The sequence below is a fragment of the Lepisosteus oculatus genome, chromosome 8, assembly GCF_040954835.1.
Source record: "Lepisosteus oculatus isolate fLepOcu1 chromosome 8, fLepOcu1.hap2, whole genome shotgun sequence".
Classification (NCBI taxonomy): Eukaryota; Metazoa; Chordata; class Actinopteri; order Semionotiformes; family Lepisosteidae; genus Lepisosteus; species Lepisosteus oculatus.
This window is the reverse complement of record NC_090703.1, coordinates 28,034,248-28,046,270: the sequence shown is the minus strand read 5'-3', so window position 1 is coordinate 28,046,270 and position 12,023 is coordinate 28,034,248. Positions and strand designations below refer to the sequence as shown.

At 34.4% G+C, this 12,023-nt stretch overlaps 1 protein-coding gene across 4 annotated transcripts in view; it reads left to right on the top strand.

The window, feature by feature from the left end:
• mid2 (midline 2) overlaps positions 1–12,023 on the top strand; it is a 508,198-nt gene that overhangs the window by 242,253 nt on the left and 253,922 nt on the right. The window lies entirely within an intron of this gene.

Sequence of the window (12,023 nt, the reverse complement as noted above, 5' to 3'; positions counted from 1 at the left end):
TCCCTTGATTATCATTAAGCACAGGTTTATCAGCACTCAGACAACTTTTGATACCATTGTTAGACAAAGCAGGAACTTATTGTACTTTCTAATGACATTGGTGGAAAGATTACAGATTTAAATAATCTTTAATTTTGTTATACGTTTTAGAAAAGTTTCATCTATACATACACCACAAAACTATTATCAATTGTATTTCTGATTGCTATATAATTTAGCACTGTAATAAATTGTGCTAATAATAAATTCTATTCTACTCTGAGAATGTAGGGGAGAGGAAAAATGCCCGTGGTCTTTTCACTGATAAACATGTGTTAACAAAAACTACAGTATGCTTAAGAGTTGTTAAACCGGTTTTTATTTAATTTTTTCAGCCTGCTAGAGCAGCACAATTCACACTCAACCACATCACAGATCACAGATCAGTCCCAGTGTGTGAGATTTTGCTGTTTGATCTGTGCTTGATCTTTGATCTGAGATTTAACAGAGAGCTTATCTCTATTAATATATTTATATCGAGTGGTATTAAATGCAACTTTTTTGTCTAGATTACACTTTTCACAAAACCTCCTACAGTTACGAAAACACTTGCTGTATGTACAAAGAACATGTGGCTGTTTTTACAGCCCTCACTATATCGTTTTTAAGCCATTTTTTTGACCATGCTCGAATATTCTTCTGTACATATCTTTGGAAGGAAAACACAGAAAGCCTTCAAACCAAATACATTTTAAAGACCACGACGTGAAAATGTTCACAGCACCACATAAAACTATCAGTGAGTTAATTCTCTTTTTTTAAACCTCTGGTTTTTCATCGATGCTTAATTACGCACTAACTGGAACACGGGGAGACCGCTGTGTACACGTTCACAATGCGAGAAATACTGCTCAATATGGCTTTGAGTGAAAAACCTGTATATCACTATAGGAAGCAGAACAGCGCAGCCTGAAACAGCCGAAACTTCATGTTGTCTTTCTTCTCATTTCAGCATGAAATAAACCTATTACTTGATCCTTTGCAGCCTAAGCATGCTGTACGCGGCTACTCACCTGTATTAAACCTATTTCACTCAGTAGTTTAAACTAAGTGTAAAGTGCTATCAGGAAAAAAAGTCTCTGTGGGAGCTTATCTGCAATAGAAAGCAACCGGGAACTTCCGGTTAGGATGGGGATGGTAAAGGCAGCATAATACGAATCACCGCCCGACAACTTTGTAATAAAGCCCTGAATTTTTTTTTCTACATTACATTTGAAAAAATAATAACTATGGCTAAAGGAGCTGTCAGGAGAAGCAGGAGAAAACTACCGACCGTGGAAAATGTCAAAATTGCGTAGTATGAGTAACTCGATGAGCTCTGAACAAGATGGCGCAGACACCAGTCTTCAGAAAATATTATACGAACTTAGAGACTTCAGACAGGAAAATAAAGAGCAGCTTACCGATATTAAACAGGAGCTGAGCAAAGTTAATAAGAGACTGGATAAGGCAGAGGGACGGATCGAAGAAGTGGAAACAAGGGCTTAACAACAGAAACTGTGATAAAGAAACTCTTGAAATGACAAATTACTTTGAAAACAAAATTAACTGACCAGGAAGGAAGATTTATGGAATCCCCGAATAACTTTTCCATAATAACAAACAATTTTATGTGGATCATGATTACTCACCGACAGTACTCAAAAAATGTATGGAATATTCTGAAGTAAAAAAGGTGCTGAAATCGCAGATAATAAAATTTCAGACTCCATTTCCAGCGAGGCTACGGGTGTTCTATGAAGACGGCACCTGCCTATACCATTTGGCAGCAGAACCCACAAAAGACATGGCAGAGCGGGGACTTAAATTACAAGTTATACAGCCAGGGCCTACACTGGAAGAAGAAATCCAGCAACTGTTTACTTGGCAGAAGGTTGGCAGATGGGGTGGCCCTGGGAAAGACCAGTCCTCGAAACAGCAATATAAGGAGAAATTACAGAGTTTCAGGAGAAGAACCCCCTTGCAAGACTGAAGAAAATGGATACAGTCAGTGAGTTGTTAAAAGCTGGTTGGGATTTAATAGTTTAGGTTTTTTTTAAATAAGTTTCCTGCGATGTTTTAAGAGAATTTGTAAATGTCGGGATAGATGATTATGACTAGAGTAACTTTTTTTTTTCTGGTTACACTTTTCTTTTTTCTCTTTATAATATAAGTTTGGATTTGCCACTGCACCGCCTGCTTAAGGGCCCTCCTCCAGAGGAGAAGGAGGATTTCCCTAACAGACGTTCCTTTTTTTGTTTAAAAGAAAAAAAGAGAGAAGCCCACACAGGGTTCATTTGAAAAGAAGCCCACAGTTGGAAGAAAGTTCTGTGAAAGAGATGGAGATGGATACAGTTTTGTTTAAGATTGTTTGGTTAATGTTTTTGTTTACTGTGTTTTTTGATTGTGGTGCATTAATAGAAAAAAAATGATAGGAAGATGATGTTTAACAATATGAAACATATGTTCTATGGGAGAGATTTTGAAAGTTTTACCATTTACATAAAATATATCCAAGCAAGACTTTAAAATAGTTACATTTAATGTTAATGGAGTACTAAACCCTATTAAGAGAAGTAAGATTTTGTCTAAAATGAAAAAAGAAGGTACTCATATTGCTTACAAGAAACACATTTGAGTGTATTGGAACATGAGAAATTAAGGAGAATGGGTTTCTCAAAAATCTATTTCTCCTCATATAAATCTGGCCATAGAAGAGGAGTGGCTATACTGATATCTCAAAAGGTTCAATTTGAGTTGCTTACAGAAGTTAAAGATAAGGAGGGGAGATATGTATTAGTTTTGGAAAAAATGGAAGGGGAATTACTAACGTTACTTAATGTATATGCTCCACCTGTTAGTGATTTTAATTTTTATAAAAAAATGGTCGATTTGATAGTTAATACACAAAGGATACTGATTTGTGGAGGTGATTGGAATGTGCATCTTAACCCCAGGTTTGATTCTACAAATATATCTTCTCAGAGAGATAAGTCACTGTATAAAAAGATTAATGTACTGATGGAAGAAATGGGAATATTAGATTTCCCCAAGACAGATAGACATAGGGTTCAAGATTGCGATATTGGTAGAATTGATTTTTCAGACCACGCTCCTATGTCATTGTCCTTACGATTAAGTAATAATCATGGAGATAGAACATGGAGGATGAACTCAAGTCTTTTGAACGATCCATAATGTAAAGAACAGATAAAACAAGAAATAAAACTATTTTTGGTGGAGAATGATAATGGGGAAGTGGGACCAGAGATGATATGGGACACATTAAAGGCAGTTATAAGGGGGAAAATTATTGCTCTGAGCAGTCATAAGAAGAAAGTAAACAAATTCCAATTATCTAAGTTAAAAGAGTTGGAGAAAAAACATCAAGAAAAACAGGATTCAAAAATCATGCAAGAAATAAAGAAGTTTAGAAACAAAATAGATGTCTTATATACACAGGAAATTGAAAATATATATATATTTACTAGACAAAAATATTATGAATCAGGGTCAAAATCACTAAAGCTGTTGGCAAGAGAAATAAAAAAACAACAGACTGATAATACAAATATATGAAATAAGGAACCAGAACTGTAATGGTGTATTGTATAAATGGGAAGAAATTCAAAACACTTTTACAAACTATTACAGAAAATTATTTACACAACACCATTCAGAAAGTGAAGAAAAGATGGATACTTTTCTGGAATCTCTCAGTTTACCAACTCTTACGGAAGGTCAAAATAATAATAATTAAAAACAACGAGAATTTAATTCAGTGATTACGAGCCTCAGAGCTACTAAATCACTTGGAACTGATGGTTTTAATTCAGAATGGTATAAAACCTTCCAAGCTGAATACCAAATCTTCTTTCTGCTTGTAATTCGGCATTAATTGATGGAAAAATGCCCCCATCATGGAGAGAAGCTATCATCTCAGTTATCCCTAAGGAGGAGAAAGATAGATTAGATTGTGGATTGTTCAGACCAATCTCAGTCTTAATGTTGATTATAAAATTTATACAGCAAAACTAGCTAAAATAATTGAAAAGATTCTCCCTCATTTGATACACTATGATCAAACAGGGTTCATTCAAAATAGACAAACCCATGATAACATTCGATGCACATTGCATATCATGAACCATATTCAGCAACATAATTTAGAAGCTTCTTTGATGAGCCTAGATTTTGGCTCCGTTAGTTGGAAACTATTTGTAACTCTATTGGGTTTTAGGTAGGTTTGGGTTATGTGAAAATATTATTAAAGGTATTAAAACTTTATGATAGACCAACAGCACAAATTAAAATAAATGGTTATTTATCTGATAGAATAACTTTAAGATAAGATAAGATAATAAGATAAGACTGTATGCAGATTACGTTTTATTATATCTGGAGGATCCCACTAGTTCATTTCTAGAAGTAATGAAACTCTTAGATAGCTTAGGCTTGCTGGCAGGCTATAAGTTAAATGTTCAAAAAACACAAATTGGCATTTAATTACAGCCCTCCCGATTTATTAAAAGGCAAATACCACCTTAAGTGGGACCAAAGTTCAATGAGATATTTAGGAGTCTATTTACCAAAAGATATTTCGGTATTAGCAACAACTAATTGGACCCCTTATAACTACAATTAAATCAGATATATTTAAATGGAACCTAATCCCCTTTATGAGTTTCAGTTCTAGAATTGAATCTGTAAAAATGAATCTACTGCCTCGATTACTCTTCCTAATTCAAGCTCTCCCTGAAGAAGTTTCTGCAAAGCAATTTTCGGAATGGGATAAGATGATTTCTTGGTTTATTTGGTAGGGGAGAAAACCTAGAATTAGATTCAAAACATTGCAACTTTCAAAAGATAAAAGGGGTATGGCTTTACCAAATTTGAAAGATTATTATTATGCATCTCAAGTTAAACCTCTCATTAATTCCTGTAATCCAGAATATCAAGCCAGATGGAAAGATATTGAACTGTCCCTTGTAAATAGGCCCCCAATTCACGCACGATTAAGTAATAGGAATTTAGACAAAATTACTGAAAAAATATTCAATCCATGGATAAAGTTTCAATTAAGGATATGGAATATGATCACAAAAGAGTATAATTTAGGTGAGGCAGTAAAGATACTCAGATGGTGTGCCTATGATACGGAGTTTAAACCCAATAAATTGGATAATAGATTTAAATTTTGGATTACTAAAGGAATAACTGCATTTTGTAATATAATGGATAAGAATCAGCTACAAAGTTTTCAGTATTTGAAGGAGAAACATAATTTATTTTTATAGATATCCTCAAATGCGCCACTATTTTAATAAGGAGATTATAAGGGGAGATTTAGATATTGTTAATGATGGGGTAGTGAAAATAGTTACAGAAGCCTACAAATCAGAATTAGGTAAAGGTATTATATCTAGATTATATAAGTTTTATGGAAAAGAAATCATATTCTACAGAGTATATAAAAGATAAATGGATGAAAGAAAGTAAAGTTAGAATTTCTAATGAAGAGTGGCTTAAAATTTGTGAATTTCAATGGAGATGTACTAACTCGCATTTGTGGAGAGAGTTTTGGGGGAAAAACATTGTTCGATTTTTCATTTCTCCAAGTCAGAAGAAAAGGAAAACTCTAAGTGTTGGAGACAGTGCGGAAACCAAGGTATTCATTGGCATATATTCTGGAACTGCCCTAAAATAAGGCTTTTCTGGAAGGAATTACCCTGGAAACTATATTTGAAAGGAATGTACCCTTTACATTTGAGGCTTTATATTTTGGTAAACTGGATTTTGATTAGAGGGGAACTGATGAATATTTGTTTGGAATCCTTATATCAGCAGGGAAGAAAGCTATAACAAGAAATTGGCTTCTCACAGATCTACCAACAATGAATGATTGGAATGAATTATTAAAAGAAATATATATAATGGAAAAAATAACATTGTAACTAAAATTAAAAATGAAAAAAATTGTCAAATATTGGTCTAGATGGGTTAAGTACATTAAACCTTTAAGGTCAGATTTTGTTCAGATACAAAATAAATTAAATTTAATATGATACATTTATATAGTCTTCTCCCTTTTCATATTCATAAATGTATACATCTTCCTTCTTTTGAATGTATATAGTTTTGTTAAAATGTTTTATAATTGTAAAAAACAAGAGGAACAAACAGGAATTTGTGCCTGCGATGTAAGACTGAATAATGGTTGTTCATATGTAAAGTGGTTTTGTTTTGTTCTCTAAAATAAATAAATAATTTAAAAAAAGAAAGCAACCGGTTTGATATGTACAGTAAAATGTGACATCTGGAGCGTCTAGTATATATCCAACAGTGTGAGCTCATTTGCAAGGCTGTTAAGGTTGATTGAGTTACTGTAACAATCCGGGTGTGGAGAGTTTCTACTTTCCCCTGACTGTCTTGGGCGAAAGGAATCTTTCATTGGAAGGAGTCTTTCATTGGAAGACAATGAACCTATTCTACACATACATGAGAATATAATATAAATACACCAAGGGATTGGGCTGAGTTCACATTACAAAAAAATCTGCGAGCCTGCACTACAGCGGCCATAGTATGGAGACAAAGACTTTTTACGGGAAGAGAGGTGGTGCTTCAGCTGCCTGTATGCGTTAACAAGAGAGTGTGGCATTGTTTTTTGTCAATGAAAAAGTGTGTTTGTATCTCTCTGTTTTTCATTCAACAAGTGTCTGAGTCACTGTGTCCGTCCTATATAATAATGCCACAATATTATGAACGCCACTTAGGCTGGGCAATGTAATGATGTGTTCCTGCTTAACTTTGAAATTTAATGACTTTAAAAGCACTGAAAACAGATTTAGATCGTTAATAACCACTTTTTGTGCACGAAAAATGGGTGATTTTACTTCCTCGTCATCAGATCTTTCTTGGAAAATGTCTTTCTTACCTGATGCAATTCGGGCACAGAAGGGTTAAAAAGAAAGTCAGACAGGCAGGGGGAAGGATGAGTTGTGAAGCTGTTACCTGTCCTGGATAAAGCGATTAGAAAATAGGTGGATTTACACCTGTGAAAAGCGTTCCAATTTTAATGCGATACGGAAGACATTATTCATAAAACATTATCTTGTACGGTCTGTAAACTGAAAATTTATGAAGGAGACCTGTTGAGTATCACCTCTTTTTACACTTGGAAGAACATTCCAATGTTAATGCGACACCGAAGATATTATTAATAACCTTTTTAATCTGAAGGGAGATCTAAAGGGATCCACACGGTACAGGTTCCTGCTAGCTATTCAGAGGGAAAGATGGAGATGTCACCGCGCGAGACAGCAGACACATCTCTATGTGTCTAATGTCAGGCGTATGTGTTAAATACATTTAGATCTTTGAATTAATATGGTTATTGATTTCCTTAGCCTCACAACATTGTCCAATAATACTCTTCTTGTGTCTAATTTTAGTTAAGCAGGATTTGAGCTACAGACCATAAAAAACAGGATTGACTTTTTTCACATATTGATGATAATGAAATCAGTAGCAGTTTGAAACTATTCGCTGTTATTACTAAATGACTTAGATTCGAACATGTTGTAATATTTGGAAATATAAAAAAGTCAATAGAGTGTCCATAATATTGCTAGTTTGCTATTGCTATTTTAGTTTTTCAAAGAAACATATGTTAAGTTAATGGATGGTGATAACTGGATTTGAACACTCAACCAATCACTTATAAGTCAGGCACATAAACCATCACGCCACTGACACAGTCGTGGGACAAGTGCTGAAACAGCCGTACACATATCAATAGATATGTGTAAATACTACTGTTTGTGCAACAGTACCTGCATATAATTATATCGTTATTAATTTCTTTAGATACGCGATTCCATTTTATATTCCCTATTACTCAAATTCTGAAAGTATGCTTTTGTTTACTCTGATATTGAGCATATTCGCAGAATAGCTTAAAACTATCACTTTTCTCACAAAGTACTGTATATAAACATACAGTACCATGGTCAGAAAGAGCCCGTAAAAAAAATTCCGAAATAACCACATGTAAGAGAGAAAATGGAGAAATGGAATACTGTTGTGTATTTTTTCTTTCAACTACCAAAAGCACCCATATACAGTACAGTTTACATTCAGTAATATGTTTATGTTCCTAAATTAATATCTGTTATGAGCATGTTAAAGGCATGGTGAATTGGAGATTCTCAAGGGTAATACTTTGAGTTTACAGTTTGTCCAAGGTCATTCATTATTAATACTATTAGTAATATCTTCGGTAAAGACTTTGATACATAAAATATTTCTGCATAATTAAAATATTTATTATAAATATTTTGTTATGGTAGGTTGTGTACTTTTGTCATATTAATATAGCTATCAAGTGATGTTAAATCACTACAACATTTATGTATTGTACATATTACTGGAAAAGGATAAAACATTATAACTTTTCATGAAGTACAGAATATAAGCTTAATAATGTTAGAACAAGCACATTAAAGCCAGAACCCATGTAAATTACCAAGTTAAAGACTTTGATATATAGAATATGTATGAATGATTCAAATATTTGTGATGAAGGTGGAAGGGTATGTACTTTTTTCCAAATGAGCAATCTTGCTTTCATAAAATATACCAACTTTTTAATGTATAATGATTAACATGCTGTAATACACAGTTTAAATTTAAAAGTCTAAAGAGTATACAACTTAAATTCTTAATTGAATAAAGATTGTCCCACAACAGTGATAGGCATTTTAAACCGGATGTTTTCTGGTGACAGCTCAAATGCTGTACATGAGAGGTTAAGCTTTATTAGCTCCACCTGCGAGTTTTACAAGGTGATTCCAGATACTATTAACATAATCTAATTTGCATACTGTATAATGCGGTATACTGCGACACGCCCACCGCGTTGTACTGTAGCATACCCCGCTTGTTCTGTATCTGTACATGATTCCAAATTCATGTTACTATCAAGTGATGTTAAATCACTATAACATTTATGGTTTTACAATAACAGCAAGTGGTGTTCTTACTATGTATTCTTAGAAAATGATAAAACTTTTCATGAAATACAGAATATAAACATAACAATGTTAGAACAAGCACGTTAAAACCAGAACCCATGTAAGTTACCAAGTTAAAGACTTTGATGCATAAAATATTTATGCAAAATTAAATTATTTATGATGAGCAATCTTGCTTTTATAAAATATTCCAGCTTTTTAATGTTTAGTGATTAACATGTTGTAATACACAGTTTTCAATTACTATTAAAAGTCTACAGAGTATACATCTTAAATTCTTAATAGTTGTGACAGAGATTAGAAACCAAGCTTTTTCTGGTGACAACTTAAATGCTGTACACGAGACATTTAGCTTTATTAGCTCCACCTTGGGGCTTTACAAGGTGCTTCTAGATACTATTATCATAACATGCGTTATGATGTAGTATGATGCACCACGATTATTGCGTTTTAACACAGCGTACTTTGCGCATTTCGAATGGCTGGATCTGTACCTCTAAATTTTCCACATGACACCTATTAATATACTGATGGAAAAAAGAAACGCAACATTTTCTGGAATGAGAATACTATAGTATAGTTATAGCTTATGTAATTTCCAAAATGTTATCAATTTGTTTTAAGCCCTTTGACCAGCAATACAGCTTGTTCAGTGAGACATTGGAACTTGCCAATCACACGAAAGCTCGTTAGATGCACTTTTACCCAACGAGGTCCATGTGGAGCAATGCCTGATCAGGTCACCTTTAAAAAGGCCTTAATTCAAAGCTTAGGTCACTGCAAGAAAAAGGCCACACATAGTCCATTTTCTGTGCATTCCATAATGCCTCAAATGTCACATGAAACAAGGAAGAGGGCAAATGGCATACTACAGGCAGGTTTCAGCAGACCAGCAGGACAGTTGACCGTCCAATATCCGGTCGCCCTTGAGTGAACACACCAGAGCAGGAGCAGGACTGACAACTGAGACTGGTCCATCTGAGAGATCTTTTCAGGTCTGCCATCCGTACTGTTGCTGTAACTGCTGGCAGACGCAATGTCCGCATTAGTGATGGGACAGTGAGGCTCCATGCTGCTGGCCTAAGAGCAAAGCGACCTGTCAGAGGCCCTCTTCTCATGCCTCCTAGACGCCACATCCGACTGGCTTTGGCCAGGTCCTCTTCACGGATGAGTTACTCTTCAGTCTGTTCCACGCAGACAGGAGGGCCAGAGTGTGGAGGAGGAGATGTTACATTGTTTTTTTTTCCATCAGGATATTTGTTGGACATGTTATGTAATATAGAATATACAGTAGATATTAGAGAGTGAGTGAATGAACTCTAGACCAAATTACTGCAGTCAGTAGCACTATTTTTTTCAGTTTGTACTTTGCATTAGTTTGCAGATGCTATGTTGTGGTATTGTGTCCCATTCCTCTGGACAGTATTTGCCTGCTCACTAAATTCTGAACCCTAGATGCCACAAGTCCTCTCTCACCCACCAAATACTCAAATAAAGCAAGTGGAGCATCCACAGCATAACTAATATTCTCATCTTAAAAGAAATTTGTAATTACACAAACAGCATGAGGGTGTGCCTTATTTGCTTGAATTCTGTCAAGTCAAGATGATCCCATAGGAAGAGCAGGTTGTGAAGTCATAGGACTTGATCAATGTACTGCGGTGCTGTGAAGTTTCCATCAGTCACCTTTAGTGGAGTTCTGTAGCAACTAGACTGTCCTGGAACTTTATCATAAACATATCATTCTGCACATCTGCACACTTGCTGATGTCCATCAGGAAGTCTACACAAAACTTTGATTCCAACTAAAGACAACTTTTCTCCATTGCGATTCCATCTGAGCTGAGTGTGTCCATTTTATAACATACTGATCAATAAGACTACAGTGTTATTCTCTTGATAAGTAAAGCACTTTGTTTTGCACTTTGTTTTATTTTAGGACTTTCACCAGTATTGGCATTCACCAGATTAAATGATTTCAGCCTCTGTACCCTATCAGCTCTCAATAATTTTATGTTTATGCAATGTCAATTTAGCATGTCACTTCATCAGTTATGAACATCAGTTATGAATTATTGATTAATAAAAAACACTCTTACATTTTTAATCAACGTCAAAAATCCATATTCTCTATTTTTCTAAAAATACACATAAATAGTGACAAGTTTGTTTTTGATGCTCTTTATATTTGTGTGTATTCACCAATATACAGTAAGTATTAGAATGAAAGTATGCAATATTAGAATACAATTTTTAAAAAGTATGCAAGTATACAAATAACAAAGTACAACTTTGGAATTAAACAGATATACGTTTAGGTACTCAGTAATATGTTGCTTAGTGCTGTTTCTATTAACAATAGCACTCTTTGTGCTGGCCATTATTTTGATTACCCCAAATACACCTGTATAACTAACAATAAATGGTTATGATAACTATGTAACAACTAGAGCACACTCAATAGAGCAGACTATAGCTGTGCATCCTGCTTCTCTTTGTGCTTAGTAAAAGACATTTGTCCCATCTCAACCATTTAACTTTGTAACTCTAAGTCACTTTTGGCCTCATTCCTAACAGCTACTTCTTTGCCTGTCTGCAACAGTTGGGAGGGACAGTCTGATCTAGGCAGTTTGGGAAATATGATATACCATTCACTTTCTGAAAGCTTCACCATGCACAAAGGATCATTCAGTATCTTTGACATTTGTTTATACCCTTCACCTGATCTGTGCCTTTCTACTTTGAACTAATTTTGTGAATTGTCAAAGTAATCTTGCACCTGAGCTAATTTGGTTTTACAGTAGCAAAAGGGGTGAATACAATGCAAACAACATTTTAGTTATTTATTGAAATTTATTTTCTTTTGCATATTAATGTGTTCAGTTAGAGCATTCAAATTGTGATAAAAAAATACTTTGAAAAAATGTGAATAAACAATTTGTATTTCAGAGAAATGGAATTTAGTTGGAA